Source organism: Festucalex cinctus, chromosome 17 (genome assembly GCF_051991245.1).
Source record: "Festucalex cinctus isolate MCC-2025b chromosome 17, RoL_Fcin_1.0, whole genome shotgun sequence".
Classification (NCBI taxonomy): domain Eukaryota; kingdom Metazoa; phylum Chordata; class Actinopteri; order Syngnathiformes; family Syngnathidae; genus Festucalex; species Festucalex cinctus.
The window spans coordinates 9730968-9754208 of record NC_135427.1 but is presented as its reverse complement, the minus strand read 5'-3'; positions in this window follow the sequence as shown (position 1 = coordinate 9754208).

Here is a 23241-nt window from a genome sequence, read left to right as displayed (position 1 = left end):
GGGTTGCTTGGGCTTGATGACATCTTTCATCCCGTTCGCGGCAGTCTAAGACGTAAATAAGCCATTAAAATTTCCTGGATGAGTTTATTTCACAAAAGACAGTTGAAAGAATGAATCATTAAGTCAACTGACAACCGAAAAACGTGCAAAATGCACAGCATTATTCCAAAAACAACCGAAATAAGCGAAAACTACAAATCCACCGCCATTTTTGTAGTCCCGAGTTAGACACGTGGCCCCCACGCCCAGCGACAGCGCCCTCTGCTGTCGCGGGTGGCTTGGGCTTGATGACGTCATTCATCCCGTTCGCGTCAGTCTACGGCGTAAATAAGCCATTAAAATTCCCTGGATGAGGTCATTTCACAAATGACAGTTGAAAGAATGAACCATTAAGTTAAATGACAACCGAAAAACGTGCCAAATGCACAGCATTATTCCAAAAACAACCGAAATAAGCGAAAACTACAAATCCGCCGCCATTTTTGTAGTCCCGAGGTAGACACGTGGCCCCCACGCCCAGCGACAGCGCCCTCTGCTGTCGCGGGTTGCTTGGGCTTGATGACACATTCATCCCGTTCGCGGCAGTCTACGACGTAAATAAGCCATTAAAATTCCCTGGATGAGTTTATTTCACAAAAGACAGTTGAAAGAATGAATCATTAAGTCAACTGACAACCGAAAAACGTGCCAAATGCGCAGCATTATTCCAAAAACAACCGAAAGAAGCGAAAACTACAAATCCGCCGCCATTTTTGTAGGCCCGAGGTAGACACGTGGCCCCCACGCCCAGCGACAGCGCCCTCTGCTGTCGCGGGTGGCTTGGGCTTGATGACGTCATTCATCCCGTTCGCGGCAGTCTAAGACGTAAATAAGCCATTAAAATTTCCTGGATGAGTTTATTTCACAAAAGACAGTTGAAAGAATGAATCATTAAGTTAAATGACAACCGAAAAACGTGCCAAATGCACAGCATTATTCCAAAAACAACCGAAATAAGCGAAAACTACAAATCCGCCGCCATTTTTGTAGTCCCGAGGTAGACACGTGGCGCCTACGCCCAGCGACAGCGCCCTCTGCTGTCGCGGGTGGCTTGGGCTTGATGACATCATTCATCCCGTTCGCGGCAGTCTAAGACGTAAATAAGCCATTAAAATTCCCTGGATGAGTTTATTTCACAAAATACAGTTGAAAGAATGAATCATTAAGTTAAATGACAACCGAAAAACGTGCCAAATGCACAGCATTATTCCAAAAACAACCGAAAGAAGCGAAAACTACAAATCCGCCGCCATTTTTGTAGTCCCGAGGTAGACACGTGGCCCCCACGCCCAGCGACAGCGCCCTCTGCTGTCGCGGGTGGCTTGGGCTTGATGACATCATTCATCCCGTTCGCGGCAGTCTAAGACTTAAATAAGCCATTAAAATTCCCTGAATGAGTTTATTTAACAAAGGATAATTGAAAGAATGAATCATTAAGTCAACTGACAACCGAAAAACGTGCCAAATGCGCAGCATTATTCCAAAAACAACCGAAATAAGCGAAAACTACAAATCCGCCGCCATTTTTGTAGTCCCGAGGTAGACACGTGGCGCCTACGCCCAGCGACAGCGCCCTCTGCTGTCGCGGGTGGCTTGGGCTTGATGACATCATTCATCCCGTTCGCGGCAGTCTAAGACGTAAATAAGCCATTAAAATTTCCTGGATGAGTTTATTTAACAAAATACAGTTGAAAGAATGAATCATTAAGTCAACTGACAACCGAAAAACGTGCCAAATGCACAGCATTATTTAAAAAACAACCGAAATAAGCGAAAACTACAAATCCGCCGCCATTTTTGTAGTCCCGAGGTAGACACGTGGCCCCCACGCCCAGCGACAGCGCCCTCTGCTGTCGCGGGTGGCTTGGGCTTGATGACATCATTCATCCCGTTCGCGGCAGTCTACGGCGTAAATAAGCCATTAAAATTCCCTGGATGAGGTTATTTCACAAATGACAGTTGAAAGAATGAACCATTAAGTTAAATGACAACCGAAAAACGTGCCAAATGCACAGCATTATTCCAAAAACAACCGAAATAAGCGAAAACTACAAATCCGCCGCCATTTTCGTAGTCCCGAGGTAGACACGTGGCCCCCCATGCCCAGCGACAGCGCCCTCTGCTGTCGCGGGTGGCTTGGGCTTGATGACATCATTCATCCCGTTCGCGGCAGTCTACGGCGTAAATAAGCCATTAAAATTCCCTGGATGAGTTTATTTCACAAAAGACAGTTGAAAGAATGAATCATTAAGTCAACTGACAACCGAAAAACGTGCCAAATGCACAGCATTATTCCAAAAACAACCGAAATAAGCGAAAACTACAAATCCGCCGCCATTTTTGTAGTCCCGAGGTAGACACGTGGCGCCTACGCCCAGCGACAGCGCCCTCTGCTGTCGCGGGTGGCTTGGGCTTGATGACATCATTCATCCCGTTCGCGGCAGTCTAAGACGTAAATAAGCCATTAAAATTCCCTGGATGAGTTTATTTCACAAAATACAGTTGAAAGAATGAATCATTAAGTCAACTGACAACCGAAAAACGTGCCAAATGCGAAGCATTATTCCAAAAACAACCGAAAGAAGCGAAAACTACAAATCCGCCGCCATTTTTGTAGGCCCGAGGTAGACACGTGGCCCCCACGCCCAGCGACAGCGCCCTCTGCTGTCGCGGGTGGCTTGGGCTTGATGACATCATTCATCCCGTTCGCGGCAGTCTAAGACGTAAATAAGCCATTAAAATTTCCTGGATGAGTTTATTTCACAAAAGACAGTTGAAAGAATGAATCATTAAGTTAAATGACAACCGAAAAACGTGCCAAATGCACAGCATTATTCCAAAAACAACCGAAATAAGCGAAAACTACAAATCCGCCGCCATTTTTGTAGTCCCGAGGTAGACACGTGGCGCCTACGCCCAGCGACAGCGCCCTCTGCTGTCGCGGGTGGCTTGGGCTTGATGACATCATTCATCCCGTTCGCGGCTGTCTAAGACGTAAATAAGCCATTAAAATTTCCTGGATGAGTTTATTTCACAAAAGACAGTTGAAAGAATGAATCATTAAGTCAACTGACAACCGAAAAACGTGCCAAATGCACAGCATTATTCCAAAAACAACCGAAAGAAGCGAAAACTACAAATCCGCCGCCATTTTTGTAGTCCCGAGGTAGACACGTGGCCCCCACGCCCAGCGACAGCGCCCTCTGCTGTCGCGGGTGGCTTGGGCTTGATGACATCATTCATCCCGTTCGCGGCAGTCTAAGACTTAAATAAGCCATTAAAATTCCCTGAATGAGTTTATTTAACAAAATACAGTTGAAAGAATGAATCATTAAGTCAACTGACAACCGAAAAACGTGCCAAATGCACAGCATTATTCCAAAAACAACCGAAATAAGCGAAAACTACAAATCCGCCGCCATTTTTGTAGTCCCGAGGTAGACACGTGGCCCCCACGCCCAGCGACAGCGCCCTCTGCTGTCGCGGGTTGCTTGGGCTTGATGACATCTTTCATCCCGTTCGCGGCAGTCTAAGACGTAAATAAGCCATTAAAATTTCCTGGATGAGTTTATTTCACAAAAGACAGTTGAAAGAATGAATCATTAAGTCAACTGACAACCGAAAAACGTGCAAAATGCACAGCATTATTCCAAAAACAACCGAAATAAGCGAAAACTACAAATCCACCGCCATTTTTGTAGTCCCGAGTTAGACACGTGGCCCCCACGCCCAGCGACAGCGCCCTCTGCTGTCGCGGGTGGCTTGGGCTTGATGACGTCATTCATCCCGTTCGCGTCAGTCTACGGCGTAAATAAGCCATTAAAATTCCCTGGATGAGGTCATTTCACAAATGACAGTTGAAAGAATGAACCATTAAGTTAAATGACAACCGAAAAACGTGCCAAATGCACAGCATTATTCCAAAAACAACCGAAATAAGCGAAAACTACAAATCCGCCGCCATTTTTGTAGTCCCGAGGTAGACACGTGGCCCCCACGCCCAGCGACAGCGCCCTCTGCTGTCGCGGGTTGCTTGGGCTTGATGACACATTCATCCCGTTCGCGGCAGTCTACGACGTAAATAAGCCATTAAAATTCCCTGGATGAGTTTATTTCACAAAAGACAGTTGAAAGAATGAATCATTAAGTTAAATGACAACCGAAAAACGTGCCAAATGCACAGCATTATTCCAAAAACAACCGAAATAAGCGAAAACTACAAATCCGCCGCCATTTTTGTAGTCCCGAGGTAGACACGTGGCCCCCACGCCCAGCGACAGCGCCCTCTGCTGTCGCGGGTGGCTTGGGCTTGATGACATCATTCATCCCGTTCGCGGCAGTCTAAGACTTAAATAAGCCATTAAAATTCCCTGAATGAGTTTATTTAACAAAGGATAATTGAAAGAATGAATCATTAAGTCAACTGACAACCGAAAAACGTGCCAAATGCGCAGCATTATTCCAAAAACAACCGAAATAAGCGAAAACTACAAATCCGCCGCCATTTTTGTAGTCCCGAGGTAGACACGTGGCGCCTACGCCCAGCGACAGCGCCCTCTGCTGTCGCGGGTGGCTTGGGCTTGATGACATCATTCATCCCGTTCGCGGCAGTCTAAGACGTAAATAAGCCATTAAAATTTCCTGGATGAGTTTATTTAACAAAATACAGTTGAAAGAATGAATCATTAAGTCAACTGACAACCGAAAAACGTGCCAAATGCACAGCATTATTTAAAAAACAACCGAAATAAGCGAAAACTACAAATCCGCCGCCATTTTTGTAGTCCCGAGGTAGACACGTGGCCCCCACGCCCAGCGACAGCGCCCTCTGCTGTCGCGGGTGGCTTGGGCTTGATGACATCATTCATCCCGTTCGCGGCAGTCTACGGCGTAAATAAGCCATTAAAATTCCCTGGATGAGGTTATTTCACAAATGACAGTTGAAAGAATGAACCATTAAGTTAAATGACAACCGAAAAACGTGCCAAATGCACAGCATTATTCCAAAAACAACCGAAATAAGCGAAAACTACAAATCCGCCGCCATTTTCGTAGTCCCGAGGTAGACACGTGGCCCCCCATGCCCAGCGACAGCGCCCTCTGCTGTCGCGGGTGGCTTGGGCTTGATGACATCATTCATCCCGTTCGCGGCAGTCTACGGCGTAAATAAGCCATTAAAATTCCCTGGATGAGTTTATTTCACAAAAGACAGTTGAAAGAATGAATCATTAAGTCAACTGACAACCGAAAAACGTGCCAAATGCACAGCATTATTCCAAAAACAACCGAAATAAGCGAAAACTACAAATCCGCCGCCATTTTTGTAGTCCCGAGGTAGACACGTGGCGCCTACGCCCAGCGACAGCGCCCTCTGCTGTCGCGGGTGGCTTGGGCTTGATGACATCATTCATCCCGTTCGCGGCAGTCTAAGACGTAAATAAGCCATTAAAATTTCCTGGATGAGTTTATTTCACAAAATACAGTTGAAAGAATGAATCATTAAGTCAACTGACAACCGAAAAACGTGCCAAATGCACAGCATTATTCCAAAAACAACCGAAATAAGCGAAAACTACAAATCCGCCGCCATTTTTGTAGTCCCGAGGTAGACACGTGGCCCCCACGCCCAGCGACAGCGCCCTCTGCTGTCGCGGGTTGCTTGGGCTTGATGACATCTTTCATCCCGTTCGCGGCAGTCTAAGACGTAAATAAGCCATTAAAATTTCCTGGATGAGTTTATTTCACAAAAGACAGTTGAAAGAATGAATCATTAAGTCAACTGACAACCGAAAAACGTGCAAAATGCACAGCATTATTCCAAAAACAACCGAAATAAGCGAAAACTACAAATCCACCGCCATTTTTGTAGTCCCGAGTTAGACACGTGGCCCCCACGCCCAGCGACAGCGCCCTCTGCTGTCGCGGGTGGCTTGGGCTTGATGACGTCATTCATCCCGTTCGCGTCAGTCTACGGCGTAAATAAGCCATTAAAATTCCCTGGATGAGGTCATTTCACAAATGACAGTTGAAAGAATGAACCATTAAGTTAAATGACAACCGAAAAACGTGCCAAATGCACAGCATTATTCCAAAAACAACCGAAATAAGCGAAAACTACAAATCCGCCGCCATTTTTGTAGTCCCGAGGTAGACACGTGGCCCCCACGCCCAGCGACAGCGCCCTCTGCTGTCGCGGGTTGCTTGGGCTTGATGACACATTCATCCCGTTCGCGGCAGTCTACGACGTAAATAAGCCATTAAAATTCCCTGGATGAGTTTATTTCACAAAAGACAGTTGAAAGAATGAATCATTAAGTCAACTGACAACCGAAAAACGTGCCAAATGCGCAGCATTATTCCAAAAACAACCGAAAGAAGCGAAAACTACAAATCCGCCGCCATTTTTGTAGGCCCGAGGTAGACACGTGGCCCCCACGCCCAGCGACAGCGCCCTCTGCTGTCGCGGGTGGCTTGGGCTTGATGACGTCATTCATCCCGTTCGCGGCAGTCTAAGACGTAAATAAGCCATTAAAATTTCCTGGATGAGTTTATTTCACAAAAGACAGTTGAAAGAATGAATCATTAAGTTAAATGACAACCGAAAAACGTGCCAAATGCACAGCATTATTCCAAAAACAACCGAAATAAGCGAAAACTACAAATCCGCCGCCATTTTTGTAGTCCCGAGGTAGACACGTGGCCCCCACGCCCAGCGACAGCGCCCTCTGCTGTCGCGGGTGGCTTGGGCTTGATGACATCATTCATCCCGTTCGCGGCAGTCTAAGACTTAAATAAGCCATTAAAATTCCCTGAATGAGTTTATTTAACAAAAGACAATTGAAAGAATGAATCATTAAGTCAACTGACAACCGAAAAACGTGCCAAATGCGCAGCATTATTCCAAAAACAACCGAAATAAGCGAAAACTACAAATCCGCCGCCATTTTTGTAGTCCCGAGGTAGACACGTGGCGCCTACGCCCAGCGACAGCGCCCTCTGCTGTCGCGGGTGGCTTGGGCTTGATGACATCATTCATCCCGTTCGCGGCTGTCTAAGACTTAAATAAGCCATTAAAATTTCCTGGATGAGTTTATTTCACAAAAGACAGTTGAAAGAATGAATCATTAAGTCAACTGACAACCGAAAAACGTGCCAAATGCACAGCATTATTCCAAAAACAACCGAAATAAGCGAAAACTACAAATCCACCGCCATTTTTGTAGTCCCGAGGTAGACACGTGGCCCCCACGCCCAGCGACAGCGCCCTCTGCTGTCGCGGGTGGCTTGGGCTTGATGACGTCATTCATCCCGTTCGCGGCAGTCTAAGACGTAAATAAGCCATTAAAATTTCCTGGATGAGTTTAACAAAAGACAGTTGAAAGAATGAATCATTAAGTCAACTGACAACCGAAAAACGTGCCAAATGCACAGCATTATTCCAAAACAACCGAAATAAGCGAAAACTACAAAACCGCCGCCATTTTTGTAGTCCCGAGGTAGACACGTGGCCCCTACGCCCAGCGACAGCGCCCTCTGCTGTCGCGGGTTGCTTGGGCTTGATGACATCATTCATCCCGTTCGCGTCAGTCTTCGGCGTAAATAAGCCATTAAAATTCCCTGGATGAGGTCATTTCACAAATGACAGTTGAAAGAATGAACCATTAAGTTAAATGACAACCGAAAAACGTGCCAAATGCACAGCATTATTCCAAAAACAACCGAAATAAGCGAAAACTACAAATCCGCCGCCATTTTTGTAGTCCCGAGGTAGACACGTGGCCCCCACGCCCAGCGACAGCGCCCTCTGCTGTCGCGGGTGGCTTGGGCTTGATGACATCATTCATCCCGTTCGCGGCTGTCTAAGACGTAAATAAGCCATTAAAATTCCCTGAATGAGTTTATTTAACAAAAGACAATTGAAAGAATGAATCATTAAGTTAAATGACAACCGAAAAACGTGCCAAATGCACAGCATTATTCCAAAAACAACCGAAAGAAGCGAAAACTACAAATCCGCCGCCATTTTTTGTAGGCCCGAGGTAGACACGTGGCCCCCACGCCCAGCGACAGCGCCCTCTGCTGTCGCGGGTGGCTTGGGCTTGATGACGTCATTCATCCCGTTCGCGGCAGTCTACGACGTAAATAAGCCATTAAAATTTCCTGGATGAGTTTATTTCACAAAAGACAGTTGAAAGAATGAATCATTAAGTCAACTGACAACCGAAAAACGTGCCAAATGCACAGCATTATTCCAAAAACAACCGAAATAAGCGAAAACTACAAATCCGCCGCCATTTTTGTAGTCCCGAGGTAGACACGTGGCCCCCACGCCCAGCGACAGCGCCCTCTGCTGTCGCGGGTTGCTTGGGCTTGATGACATCATTCATCCCGTTCGCGGCAGTCTACGACGTAAATAAGCCATTAAAATTCCCTGGATGAGTTTATTTCACAAAAGACAGTTTAAAGAATGAATCATTAAGTCAACTGACAACCGAAAAACGTGCCAAATGCGCAGCATTATTCCAAAAACAACCGAAATAAGCGAAAACTACAATTCCGCCGCCATTTTTGTAGTCCCGAGGTAGACACGTGGCGCCTACGCCCAGCGACAGCGCCCTCTGCTGTCGCGGGTGGCTTGGGCTTGATGACATCATTCATCCCGTTCGCGGCAGTCTAAGACGTAAATAAGCCATTAAAATTCCCTGGATGAGTTTATTTCACAAAATACAGTTGAAAGAATGAATCATTAAGTTAAATGACAACCGAAAAACGTGCCAAATGCACAGCATTATTCCAAAAACAACCAAAAGAAGCGAAAACTACAAATCCGCCGCCATTTTTGTAGTCCCGAGGTAGACACGTGGCCCCCACGCCCAGCGACAGCGCCCTCTGCTGTCGCGGGTGGCTTGGGCTTGATGACATCATTCATCCCGTTCGCGGCAGTCTAAGACTTAAATAAGCCATTAAAATTCCCTGAATGAGTTTATTTAACAAAGGATAATTGAAAGAATGAATCATTAAGTCAACTGACAACCGAAAAACGTGCCAAATGCGCAGCATTATTCCAAAAACAACCGAAATAAGCGAAAACTACAAATCCGCCGCCATTTTTGTAGTCCCGAGGTAGACACGTGGCGCCTACGCCCAGCGACAGCGCCCTCTGCTGTCGCGGGTTGCTTGGGCTTGATGACATCATTCATCCCGTTCGCGGCAGTCTAAGACGTAAATAAGCCATTAAAATTTCCTGGATGAGTTTATTTCACAAAAGACAGTTGAAAGAATGAATCATTAAGTCAACTGACAACCGAAAAACGTGCCAAATGCACAGCATTATTCCAAAAACAACCGAAATAAGCGAAAACTACAAATCCGCCGCCATTTTCGTAGTCCCGAGGTAGACACGTGGCCCCCCATGCCCAGCGACAGCGCCCTCTGCTGTCGCGGGTGGCTTGGGCTTGATGACATCATTCATCCCGTTCGCGGCAGTCTACGGCGTAAATAAGCCATTAAAATTCCCTGGATGAGTTTATTTCACAAAAGACAGTTGAAAGAATGAATCATTAAGTCAACTGACAACCGAAAAACGTGCCAAATGCACAGCATTATTCCAAAAACAACCGAAATAAGCGAAAACTACAAATCCGCCGCCATTTTTGTAGTCCCGAGGTAGACACGTGGCGCCTACGCCCAGCGACAGCGCCCTCTGCTGTCGCGGGTGGCTTGGGCCTGATGACATCATTCATCCCGTTCGCGGCAGTCTAAGACGTAAATAAGCCATTAAAATTCCCTGGATGAGTTTATTTCACAAAATACAGTTGAAAGAATGAATCATTAAGTTAAATGACAACCGAAAAACGTGCCAAATGCACAGCATTATTCCAAAAACAACCGAAAGAAGCGAAAACTACAAATCCGCCGCCATTTTTGTAGTCCCGAGGTAGACACGTGGCCCCCACGCCCAGCGACAGCGCCCTCTGCTGTCGCGGGTGGCTTGGGCTTGATGACATCATTCATCCCGTTCGCGGCAGTCTAAGACTTAAATAAGCCATTAAAATTCCCTGAATGAGTTTATTTAACAAAAGATAATTGAAAGAATGAATAATTAAGTCAACTGACAACCGAAAAACGTGCCAAATGCGCAGCATTATTCCAAAAACAACCGAAATAAGCGAAAACTACAAATCCGCCGCCATTTTTGTAGTCCCGAGGTAGACACGTGGCCCCCACGCCCAGCGACAGCGCCCTCTGCTGTCGCGGGTTGCTTGGGCTTGATGACATCTTTCATCCCGTTCGCGGCAGTCTAAGACGTAAATAAGCCATTAAAATTTCCTGGATGAGTTTATTTCACAAAAGACAGTTGAAAGAATGAATCATTAAGTCAACTGACAACCGAAAAACGTGCCAAATGCACAGCATTATTCCAAAAACAACCGAAATAAGCGAAAACTACAAATCCACCGCCATTTTTGTAGTCCCGAGTTAGACACGTGGCCCCCACGCCCAGCGACAGCGCCCTCTGCTGTCGCGGGTGGCTTGGGCTTGATGACGTCATTCATCCCGTTCGCGGCAGTCTAAGACGTAAATAAGCCATTAAAATTTCCTGGATGAGTTTATTTAACAAAAGACAGTTGAAAGAATGAATCATTAAGTCAACTGACAACCGAAAAACGTGCCAAATGCACAGCATTATTCCAAAACAACCGAAATAAGCGAAAACTACAAATCCGCCGCCATTTTTGTAGTCCCGAGGTAGACACGTGGCCCCCACGCCCAGCGACAGCGCCCTCTGCTGTCGCGGGTTGCTTGGGCTTGATGACATCATTCATCCCGTTCGCGTCAGTCTACGGCGTAAATAAGCCATTAAAATTCCCTGGATGAGGTCATTTCACAAATGACAGTTGAAAGAATGAACCATTAAGTTAAATGACAACCGAAAAACGTGCCAAATGCACAGCATTATTCCAAAAACAACCGAAATAAGCGAAAACTACAAATCCGCCGCCATTTTTGTAGTCCCGAGGTAGACACGTGGCGCCTACGCCCAGCGACAGCGCCCTCTGCTGTCGCGGGTGGCTTGGGCCTGATGACATCATTCATCCCGTTCGCGGCAGTCTAAGACGTAAATAAGCCATTAAAATTCCCTGGATGAGTTTATTTCACAAAATACAGTTGAAAGAATGAATCATTAAGTCAACTGACAACCGAAAAACGTGCCAAATGCGCAGCATTATTCCAAAAACAACCGAAATAAGCGAAAACTACAAATCCGCCGCCATTTTTGTAGTCCCGAGGTAGACACGTGGCGCCTACGCCCAGCGACAGCGCCCTCTGCTGTCGCGGGTTGCTTGGGCTTGATGACATCATTCATCCCGTTCGCGGCAGTCTAAGACGTAAATAAGCCATTAAAATTTCCTGGATGAGTTTATTTCACAAAAGACAGTTGAAAGAATGAATCATTAAGTCAACTGACAACCGAAAAACGTGCCAAATGCACAGCATTATTCCAAAAACAACCGAAATAAGCGAAAACTACAAATCCGCCGCCATTTTCGTAGTCCCGAGGTAGACACGTGGCCCCCCATGCCCAGCGACAGCGCCCTCTGCTGTCGCGGGTGGCTTGGGCTTGATGACATCATTCATCCCGTTCGCGGCAGTCTACGGCGTAAATAAGCCATTAAAATTCCCTGGATGAGTTTATTTCACAAAAGACAGTTGAAAGAATGAATCATTAAGTCAACTGACAACCGAAAAACGTGCCAAATGCACAGCATTATTCCAAAAACAACCGAAATAAGCGAAAACTACAAATCCGCCGCCATTTTTGTAGTCCCGAGGTAGACACGTGGCGCCTACGCCCAGCGACAGCGCCCTCTGCTGTCGCGGGTGGCTTGGGCCTGATGACATCATTCATCCCGTTCGCGGCAGTCTAAGACGTAAATAAGCCATTAAAATTCCCTGGATGAGTTTATTTCACAAAATACAGTTGAAAGAATGAATCATTAAGTTAAATGACAACCGAAAAACGTGCCAAATGCACAGCATTATTCCAAAAACAACCGAAAGAAGCGAAAACTACAAATCCGCCGCCATTTTTGTAGTCCCGAGGTAGACACGTGGCCCCCACGCCCAGCGACAGCGCCCTCTGCTGTCGCGGGTGGCTTGGGCTTGATGACATCATTCATCCCGTTCGCGGCAGTCTAAGACTTAAATAAGCCATTAAAATTCCCTGAATGAGTTTATTTAACAAAAGATAATTGAAAGAATGAATAATTAAGTCAACTGACAACCGAAAAACGTGCCAAATGCGCAGCATTATTCCAAAAACAACCGAAATAAGCGAAAACTACAAATCCGCCGCCATTTTTGTAGTCCCGAGGTAGACACGTGGCCCCCACGCCCAGCGACAGCGCCCTCTGCTGTCGCGGGTTGCTTGGGCTTGATGACATCTTTCATCCCGTTCGCGGCAGTCTAAGACGTAAATAAGCCATTAAAATTTCCTGGATGAGTTTATTTCACAAAAGACAGTTGAAAGAATGAATCATTAAGTCAACTGACAACCGAAAAACGTGCCAAATGCACAGCATTATTCCAAAAACAACCGAAATAAGCGAAAACTACAAATCCACCGCCATTTTTGTAGTCCCGAGTTAGACACGTGGCCCCCACGCCCAGCGACAGCGCCCTCTGCTGTCGCGGGTGGCTTGGGCTTGATGACGTCATTCATCCCGTTCGCGGCAGTCTAAGACGTAAATAAGCCATTAAAATTTCCTGGATGAGTTTATTTAACAAAAGACAGTTGAAAGAATGAATCATTAAGTCAACTGACAACCGAAAAACGTGCCAAATGCACAGCATTATTCCAAAACAACCGAAATAAGCGAAAACTACAAATCCGCCGCCATTTTTGTAGTCCCGAGGTAGACACGTGGCCCCCACGCCCAGCGACAGCGCCCTCTGCTGTCGCGGGTTGCTTGGGCTTGATGACATCATTCATCCCGTTCGCGTCAGTCTACGGCGTAAATAAGCCATTAAAATTCCCTGGATGAGGTCATTTCACAAATGACAGTTGAAAGAATGAACCATTAAGTTAAATGACAACCGAAAAACGTGCCAAATGCACAGCATTATTCCAAAAACAACCGAAATAAGCGAAAACTACAAATCCGCCGCCATTTTTGTAGTCCCGAGGTAGACACGTGGCGCCTACGCCCAGCGACAGCGCCCTCTGCTGTCGCGGGTGGCTTGGGCCTGATGACATCATTCATCCCGTTCGCGGCAGTCTAAGACGTAAATAAGCCATTAAAATTCCCTGGATGAGTTTATTTCACAAAATACAGTTGAAAGAATGAATCATTAAGTTAAATGACAACCGAAAAACGTGCCAAATGCACAGCATTATTCCAAAAACAACCGAAATAAGCGAAAACTACAAATCCACCGCCATTTTTGTAGTCCCGAGTTAGACACGTGGCCCCCACGCCCAGCGACAGCGCCCTCTGCTGTCGCGGGTGGCTTGGGCTTGATGACGTCATTCATCCCGTTCGCGGCAGTCTAAGACGTAAATAAGCCATTAAAATTTCCTGGATGAGTTTATTTAACAAAAGACAGTTGAAAGAATGAATCATTAAGTCAACTGACAACCGAAAAACGTGCCAAATGCACAGCATTATTCCAAAACAACCGAAATAAGCGAAAACTACAAATCCGCCGCCATTTTTGTAGTCCCGAGGTAGACACGTGGCCCCCACGCCCAGCGACAGCGCCCTCTGCTGTCGCGGGTTGCTTGGGCTTGATGACATCATTCATCCCGTTCGCGTCAGTCTACGGCGTAAATAAGCCATTAAAATTCCCTGGATGAGGTCATTTCACAAATGACAGTTGAAAGAATGAACCATTAAGTTAAATGACAACCGAAAAACGTGCCAAATGCACAGCATTATTCCAAAAACAACCGAAATAAGCGAAAACTACAAATCCGCCGCCATTTTTGTAGTCCCGAGGTAGACACGTGGCGCCTACGCCCAGCGACAGCGCCCTCTGCTGTCGCGGGTGGCTTGGGCCTGATGACATCATTCATCCCGTTCGCGGCAGTCTAAGACGTAAATAAGCCATTAAAATTCCCTGGATGAGTTTATTTCACAAAATACAGTTGAAAGAATGAATCATTAAGTTAAATGACAACCGAAAAACGTGCCAAATGCACAGCATTATTCCAAAAACAACCGAAAGAAGCGAAAACTACAAATCCGCCGCCATTTTTGTAGTCCCGAGGTAGACACGTGGCCCCCACGCCCAGCGACAGCGCCCTCTGCTGTCGCGGGTGGCTTGGGCTTGATGACATCATTCATCCCGTTCGCGGCAGTCTAAGACTTAAATAAGCCATTAAAATTCCCTGAATGAGTTTATTTAACAAAAGATAATTGAAAGAATGAATAATTAAGTCAACTGACAACCGAAAAACGTGCCAAATGCGCAGAAAACTACAAATCGGCCGCCATTTTTGTAGTCCCGAGGTAGACACGTGGCCCCCATGCCCAGCGACAGCGCCCTCTGCTGTCACGGGTGGCTTGGGCTTGATGACATCATTCATCCCGTTCGCGGCAGTCTTAGACGTAAATAAGCCATTAAAATTCCCTGGATGAGTTTATTTCACAAAGGACAGTTGAAAGAATGAATCATTAAGTCAAATGACAACCGAAAAACGTGCCAAATGCACAGCATTATTCCAAAAACAACCGAAAGAAGCGAAAACTACAAAACCGCCGCCATTTTTGTAGTCCCGAGGTAGACACGTGGCCCCCCATCCCAGCGACAGCGCCCTCTGCTGTCGCGGGTGGCTTGGGCTTGATGACATCATTCATCCCGTTCGCGGCAGTCTACGGCGTAAATAAGCCATTAAAATTCCCTGGATGAGTTTATTTGACAAAATACAGTTGAAAGAATGATTCATTAAGTTAAATGACAACCGAAAAACGTGCCAAATACACAGAATTATTCCAAAAACAACCGAAATAAGCGAAAACTACAAACCCACCGCCATTTTTGTAGTCCCGAGGTAGACACGTGGCCCCCATGCCCAGCGACAGCGCCCTCTGCTGTCGCGGGTGGCTTGGGCTTGATGACATCATTCATCCCGTTCGCGGCAGTCTACGGCGTAAATAAGCCATTAAAATTCCCTGGATGAGTTTATTTCACAAATGACAGTTGAAAGAATGAATCATTAAGTCAACTGACAACCGAAAAACGTGCCAAATGCGCAGCATTATTCCAAAAACAACCGAAATAAGCGAAAACTACAAACCCACCGCCATTTTTGTAGTCCCGAGGTAGACACGTGGCCCCCATGCCCAGCGACAGCGCCCTCTGCTGTCGCGGGTGGCTTGGGCTTGATGACATCATTCATCCCGTTCGCGGCAGTCTACGGCGTAAATAAGCCATTAAAATTCCCTGGATGAGTTTATTTCACAAATGACAGTTGAAAGAATGAATCATTAAGTTAAATGACAACCGAAAAACGTGCCAAATACACAGCATTATTCCAAAAACAACCGAAATAAGCGAAAACTACAAACCCACCGCCATTTTTGTAGTCCCGAGGTAGACACGTGGCCCCCATGCCCAGCGACAGCGCCCTCTGCTGTCGCGGGTGGCTTGGGCTTGATGACATCATTCATCCCGTTCGCGGCAGTCTACGGCGTAAATAAGCCATTAAAATTCCCTGGATGAGTTTATTTCACAAATGACAGTTGAAAGAATGAATCATTAAGTTAAATGACAACCGAAAAACGTGCCAAATGCACAGCATTATTCCAAAAACAACCGAAAGAAGCGAAAACTACAAAACCGCCGCCATTTTTGTAGTCCCGAGGTAGACACGTGGCCCCCATGCCCAGCGACAGCGCCCTCTGCTGTCGCGGGTGGCTTGGGCTTGATGACATCATTCATCCCGTTCGCGGCAGTCTTAGACGTAAATAAGCCATTAAAATTCCCTGGATGAGTTTATTTCACAAAGGACAGTTGAAAGAATGAATCATTAAGTCAACTGACAACCGAAAAACGTGCCAAATGCGCAGCATTATTCCAAAAACAACCGAAATAAGCGAAAACTACAAACCCACCGCCATTTTTGTAGTACCGAGGTAGACACGTGGCCCCCATGCCCAGCGACAGCGCCCTCTGCTGTCGCGGGTGGCTTGGGCTTGATGACATCATTCATCCCGTTCGCGGCAGTCTACGGCGTAAATAAGCCATTAAAATTCCCTGGATGAGTTTATTTCACAAAGGACAGTTGAAAGAATGAATCATTAAGTCAACTGACAACCGAAAAACGTGCCAAATGCGCAGCATTATTCCAAAAACAACCGAAATAAGTGAAAACTACAAACCCACCGCCATTTTTGTAGTCCCGAGGTAGACACGTGGCCCCCATGCCCAGCGACAGCGCCCTCTGCTGTCGCGGGTGGCTTGGGCTTGATGACATCATTCATCCCGTTCGCGGCAGTCTACGGCGTAAATAAGCCATTAAAATTCCCTGGATGAGTTTATTTCACAAATGACAGTTGAAAGAATGAATCATTAAGTTAAATGACAACCGAAAAACGTGCCAAATACACAGCATTATTCCAAAAACAACCGAAATAAGCGAAAACTACAAACCCACCGCCATTTTTGTATCCCGAGGTAGACACGTGGCCCCCATGCCCAGCGACAGCGCCCTCTGCTGTCGCGGGTGGCTTGGGCTTGATGACATCATTCATCCCGTTCGCGGCAGTCTACGGCGTAAATAAGCCATTAAAATTCCCTGGATGAGTTTATTTCACAAATGACAATTGAAAGAATGAATCATTAAGTTAAATGACAACCGAAAAACGTGCCAAATGCACAGCATTATTCCAAAAACAACCGAAAGAAGCGAAAACTACAAAACCGCCGCCATTTTTGTAGTCCCGAGGTAGACACGTGGCCCCCATGCCCAGCGACAGCGCCCTCTGCTGTCGCGGGTGGCTTGGGCTTGATGACATCATTCATCCCGTTCGCGGCAGTCTTAGACGTAAATAAGCCATTAAAATTCCCTGGATGAGTTTATTTGACAAAATACAGTTGAAAGAATGATTCATTAAGTTAAATGACAACCGAAAAACGTGCCAAATACACAGCATTATTCCAAAAACAACCGAAATAAGCGAAAACTACAAACCCACCGCCATTTTTGTAGTCCCGAGGTAGACACGTGGCCCCCATGCCCAGCGACAGCGCCCTCTGCTGTCGCGGGTGGCTTGGGCTTGATGACATCATTCATCCCGTTCGCGGCAGTCTACGTCGTAAATAAGCCATTAAAATTCCCTGGATTAGGTTATTTCACAAATGACAGTTGAAAGAATGAATCATTAAGTTAAATGACAACCGAAAAACGTGCCAAATGCACAGCATTATTCCAAAAACAACCGAAAGAAGCGAAAACTACAAATCGGCCGCCATTTTTGTAGTCCCGAGGTAGACACGTGGCCCCCATGCCCAGCGACAGCGCCCTCTGCTGTCACGGGTGGCTTGGGCTTGATGACATCATTCATCCCGTTCGCGGCAGTCTTAGACGTAAATAAGCCATTAAAATTCCCTGGATGAGTTTATTTCACAAAGGACAGTTGAAAGAATGAATCATTAAGTCAACTGACAACCGAAAAACGTGCCAAATGCACAGCATTATTCCAAAAACAACCGAAAGAAGCGAAAACTACAAAACCGCCGCCATTTTTGTAGTCCCGAGGTAGACACGTGGCCCCCCATCCCAGCGACAGCGCCCTCTGCTGTCGCGGGTGGCTTGGGCTTGATGACATCATTCATCCCGTTCGCGGCAGTCTACGGCGTAAATAAGCCATTAAAATTCCCTGGATGAGTTTATTTGACAAAATACAGTTGAAAGAATGATTCATTAAGTTAAATGACAACCGAAAAACGTGCCAAATACACAGCATTATTCCAAAAACAACCGAAATAAGCGAAAACTACAAACCCACCGCCATTTTTGTAGTCCCGAGGTAGACACGTGGCCCCCATGCCCAGCGACAGCGCCCTCTGCTGTCGCGGGTGGCTTGGGCTTGATGACATCATTCATCCCGTTCGCGGCAGTCTACGGCGTAAATAAGCCATTAAAATTCCCTGGATGAGGTTATTTCACAAATGACAGTTGAAAGAATGAATCATTAAGTTAAATGACAACCGAAAAACGTGCCAAATGCACAGCATTATTCCAAAAACAACCGAAAGAAGCGAAAACTACAAAACCGCCGCCATTTTTGTAGTCCCGAGGTAGACACGTGGCCCCCATGCCCAGCGACAGCGCCCTCTGCTGTCGCGGGTGGCTTGGGCTTGATGACATCATTCATCCCGTTCGCGGCAGTCTTAGACGTAAATAAGCCATTAAAATTCCCTGGATGAGTTTATTTCACAAAGGACAGTTGAAAGAATGAATCATTAAGTCAACTGACAACCGAAAAACGTGCCAAATGCGCAGCATTATTCCAAAAACAACCGAAAGAAGCGAAAACTACAAATCCGCCGCCATTTTTGTAGGCCCGAGTTAGACACGTGGCCCCCACGCCCAGCGACAGCGCCCTCTGCTGTCGCGGGTTGCTTGGGCTTGATTACATCATTCATCCCGTTCGCGGCAGTCTACGGCGTAAATAAGCCATTAAAATTCCCTGGATGAGGTTATTTCACAAATGACAGTTGAAAGAATGAACCATTAAGTTAAATGACAACCGAAAAACGTGCCAAATGCACAGCATTATTCCAAAAACAACCGAAATAAGCGAAAACTACAAAACCACCGCCATTTTTGTAGTCCCGAGGTAGACACGTGGCGCCCACGCCCAGCGACAGCGCCCTCTGCTGTCGCGGGTGGCTTGATAAAATCGTTCATCCCCTTTCACGCCAGTCTAAGACGTAAATAAGCCATTAAAATTCCCTGGATGAGGTTATTTCACAAGAGACAGTTGAAAGAATGAATCATTAAGTTAACTGACAACCGAAAAACGTGCCAAATGCGCAGCATTATTTCAAAAACAACCGAAATAAGCGAAAACTTCAAAACCGCCGCCATTTTTGTAGTCCCGAGCTAGACACGTGGCGCCCACGGCCAGCGACAGCGCCCTCTGCTGTCGCGGGTGGCTTGATAAATTTCTTAAATCCGTTCGAGTCAGTCTAAGACTTAAATTAGCCATTAAAATTCCCTGGATGAGGTTATTTCACAAGAGAGAGTTGAATGAATGAATCATTAAGTTAACTGACAAGCGAAAAACGTGCCAAATGCACAGCATTAATCAAAAGCCGAACTAAGAGAAAACCATACAACCGCCGCCATTTTTGTAGTCCCAAGCGACTGACAGGGAGTTTCAAATATTCAAGTCTAATCTAATCTTATTAACGTCTGTTTCAGAGAATTTTCGGACGATCGGTGTTTGTTTGTTCTTATAGGAATTAACTGAGTGTTTAAATATTTTCAGAGTGTTTGATTTGGTACATTTAATTCTAAAAGGTTTTGGCTAAAACTGTGTAATGTTGAGAAGCTTGGGCTGGTAAATTCTACATGTCCACGTTCTCAATCTGTTGCTTGACAGCTCGAGGAATTGCTTTTGAAATCTTTTTAAATGTTCATCTTCGACATATTGTAGAGCGCACACAAATGTTGAAAAGGAAAGCCAGTTGCCCTGATCAACCATTAGATGGCGTAGTGACCCACACTCCTTTATCTCTCCAGTTGTGCGAGGAGATTGATTTTGTTTTGCCAATAACATAACCGTTGTTCCATATTGGGGATTGATGTGTTGTAAAATTGTGCTTGTACATAAGGGAGCAGGGCTTGCTTATGAAAAGACTATTATAATACTGTCAGTTTATCAACGTTAAATAAAATTAAAAAAATCACACCGAAGCACAAATTCATCACCCATGTATTTTTTTTTTTTTAAACACCTTTGGAGAGAAAAACAGATGCTATTATTTTCTATCAGGAAATATATTAACCATTTGATTTTTAGTAAATACTTCAACATTCAAAATCAATTGCTGTAATTCCACCTTCTTTATCTTTTTTTCCCCATATGGTGGACTCTGTTTTTCCACAAATGAAAATGATTTGGTTTATTGCTTGTATTGATTTGTCTGGTATGGCCATCGCGAATATGCTGGATAAATGCACCTTGCTAAAGATTCCATTTTAGTTGGATATGGTTCCATCTTGGTTGTAGCCAAGAATTCAATTTGAGTTGACACTGATTGATTTTTCTTTGGATATTGAATGATTGACTTGCAGCAGTGTCTTTCGTTAGGTTCATAATAGCTCGGTATGTATTTCACACAAGATTTCATGGGGATACGATATGTATTGTGCCATCAGGTTTTTTTGGGGGGGAATACTGCTGACTCGCGCCGTTTGTTTGTTTTGAACAATTTCCTCGCTTCTTTTCTAAGCCACAACATAGCGAGAAGGCAGGCAAGCAGGCACTTGGTTTGCCGAGCAAGGTACCTTTCGAAGACGGCAGTGCACCTCGTTCCTTCCACATGCAGCACGAAGTGACGTTGCTTCTCTTTGGTCACACTTGACGGCTGCACGTATTCAAAGTTGATTGTTGGACTTTCACTGGATTCCAAGATCGCGTTTGCACGCTCAACAAAAAAAGTTTCTTCCCCATGCAGCCGCACCCCACCAGGTGATCAATGCCAGATAGCCACACCCTCCCCAACACAGGTGAGCCCACTTACTAATTAAGCCAGACCACGCCCACCGCCAATCATCGTGCTAGTACAATGTGCGAACGTTGATGACGTGTTCATCGCAATTATACGCACATCCCACAACAGGAAGAAACCACCAAAATATGGATCATACAGTATTCATTACATGCAATCTTACTTTCATCATCGTCTGCAAAAACAAACAAACAAACAAACAAACAGACAGACAGAATGTTGTCCCATTCCAAAGATTTTCCAACAGTCCCACAAAGTTTTTGTGCAAACACATCTTCTGTATTTTCAATGTCTTGCTCACAAATACATTTTGCTCAATATTAAACTTTTTCTAAGCAGTTCACTGGATGGATGAATATCATATAAGATCTTAAAAAATAAAAATCATGTAGCTAAGGCGTTTTGTTTTGTTTTTTTTTAAACAGTAAGGTGTTTCTTTTTTTTTTTTCCGACAGCTTGTGCAATAGCAGCTCTAACCAGCAGATGGAGCGCTATTGCAGTGTGACCATCTGAATCCGCGGGGGAGGCCATATTGTTCCTTTGGGCGACAGGGCGGGGCTTGAGTGTGCCTATCGTTTGCACGCAAAATCAATCATTTGGGATCTTTTCCCATTCTTTGATGTACTTAACAAAACAGGCGAGTGCTGATTTTCAACGTTGAATGCTGGAAATGTATTCAAATAAGAGATGGATTTGCTTTCTTTGGCTCCTGATTCCAAGTCGGAAGCGACGGTTGCGCAAACGCATTTGAGATGCGAGTTGCGCTCACACCAATTTGCCACTTGGAACAAAAAACTCGTCAAGTGCAAACAAACATTTGCTTCCCATTCAAAAGAAAAGGAAAAACTCAATGAAGCTGCCCTTGACATCAAGGTCAAAGTTCAATTCTGCACTCTTGTAAAAACAAAAAACAACCCAAAAGTATATATGCAGGTCAGCAGTGTCACCCCCTAGTGGTAAAACAAAAATATCTCCAATAAAAGAGGCGACATTTTTAAAATCACAGGAAACCAAAAATCAAACATCTTCAGTGTGTCATACGAACAACAACAGCAAATACAAGAGTTTTTATTTTTTTTTATTTACACTCTAGTGGAGAGCTGCAAAACATTTCCAGTTACTTTCTATGACAAATTCAAAGTTGGCAAAAGAATGCCGCCAAATTAGAAAGTGACAAATTCAAACACGAGCGCAAATGTTTTGCTTGACGTCAATCTTCTTCAACACATTTAACAATTGCAACAACTGCATTCCCTTTTTGTTTTGTTTTTGGACTTGAACGTCACCAAATGGAAAACATACGCACAATCTTCAACGATGGACATGTCCCGCCTATTCCAAACAATTGGCATGGAAAAAAATGATCCATTTGAAAAAGCAGCCGTTTCATCTCTTCACTACAGTGACAGTGACATCATCATCATCATCATCATCATCATCAGTGGCTGCTCAATGTGTTTGTCGCTTGCGTGTGGGAAGAAAAGTCGTGTTGGCACGCCGGCCGGTGAGCGCCTGCTCACTCGTCGGTTGTGGTTGCGCTTACGTGGCGACCTTCTGGGCGACGCTTTGCCTGCGGGAAAAACAAACGGCTGACAGACCGTCAAACATGCCCGCGTCCATCTTGACACGTTCAAGAACGGTCAGCGTCCGTCCGTCCATCCGTGTGCTGGTTCACATTCACAATTTGGCAACTTCCTCAAACAAACATCAAACAAGACCTCACCTCGCCCACTCTGCATCAAAGCCCAACGGGAAGGAAGGAAGGAAGAAAGCAAACAAAGTGAGAGAGCCATCCGTATGCGCGCAAAAGGTCAAAGGCCAATCGGGGAGAGGGGAAAAAGAACAAAAGCAAAGGTTGGCAAGAGTCAAGTGAAGGACGACGAGAAGGAAAAAAAAGGGTCCTCCAAGAGGCTTTCGGTGAAGGTGAAAGATGAAAATTGTGACCAAGGCCCAAACACTCACTCATCTGGTTGAGGGTTTCTTGCGGGATCCAGCTGAGGTCATATGTGGAAGAAATACAAAGAGTGTGTTGATTGTATATGTCTCGACAACTTTATTCATCCAGTACAGTATCGAGTGTTTGAAGTGGGCCGGAACGTCGCCTTACCGGTACAGAGGTCCGGCACTTCTAAAAAATCTCACCTGAGCGTTCGGGTACTTCTCAACGTGCTATCAGCGTTCCGGTATGCCTGAACAATGCACGTTTTGATCCCCAAAATCAGCACATCAATGGATAATATGAAATATATGTGTGAACATAACAATCGATAACATTGAATATGTGTATATTCCTACATAAGACTCTTTTCTAAATTCGTCTCCATCCTGCCAAGTGTCCCATTAATCACCAACGAATCCTCACATTAGACTATAGATAGCTATGCTACGTGTATGCCTATTTGGAGTATGTTTCGGAGTTGCTGTTTTTTTCCTCACAAATTTGCCACTTGTCGA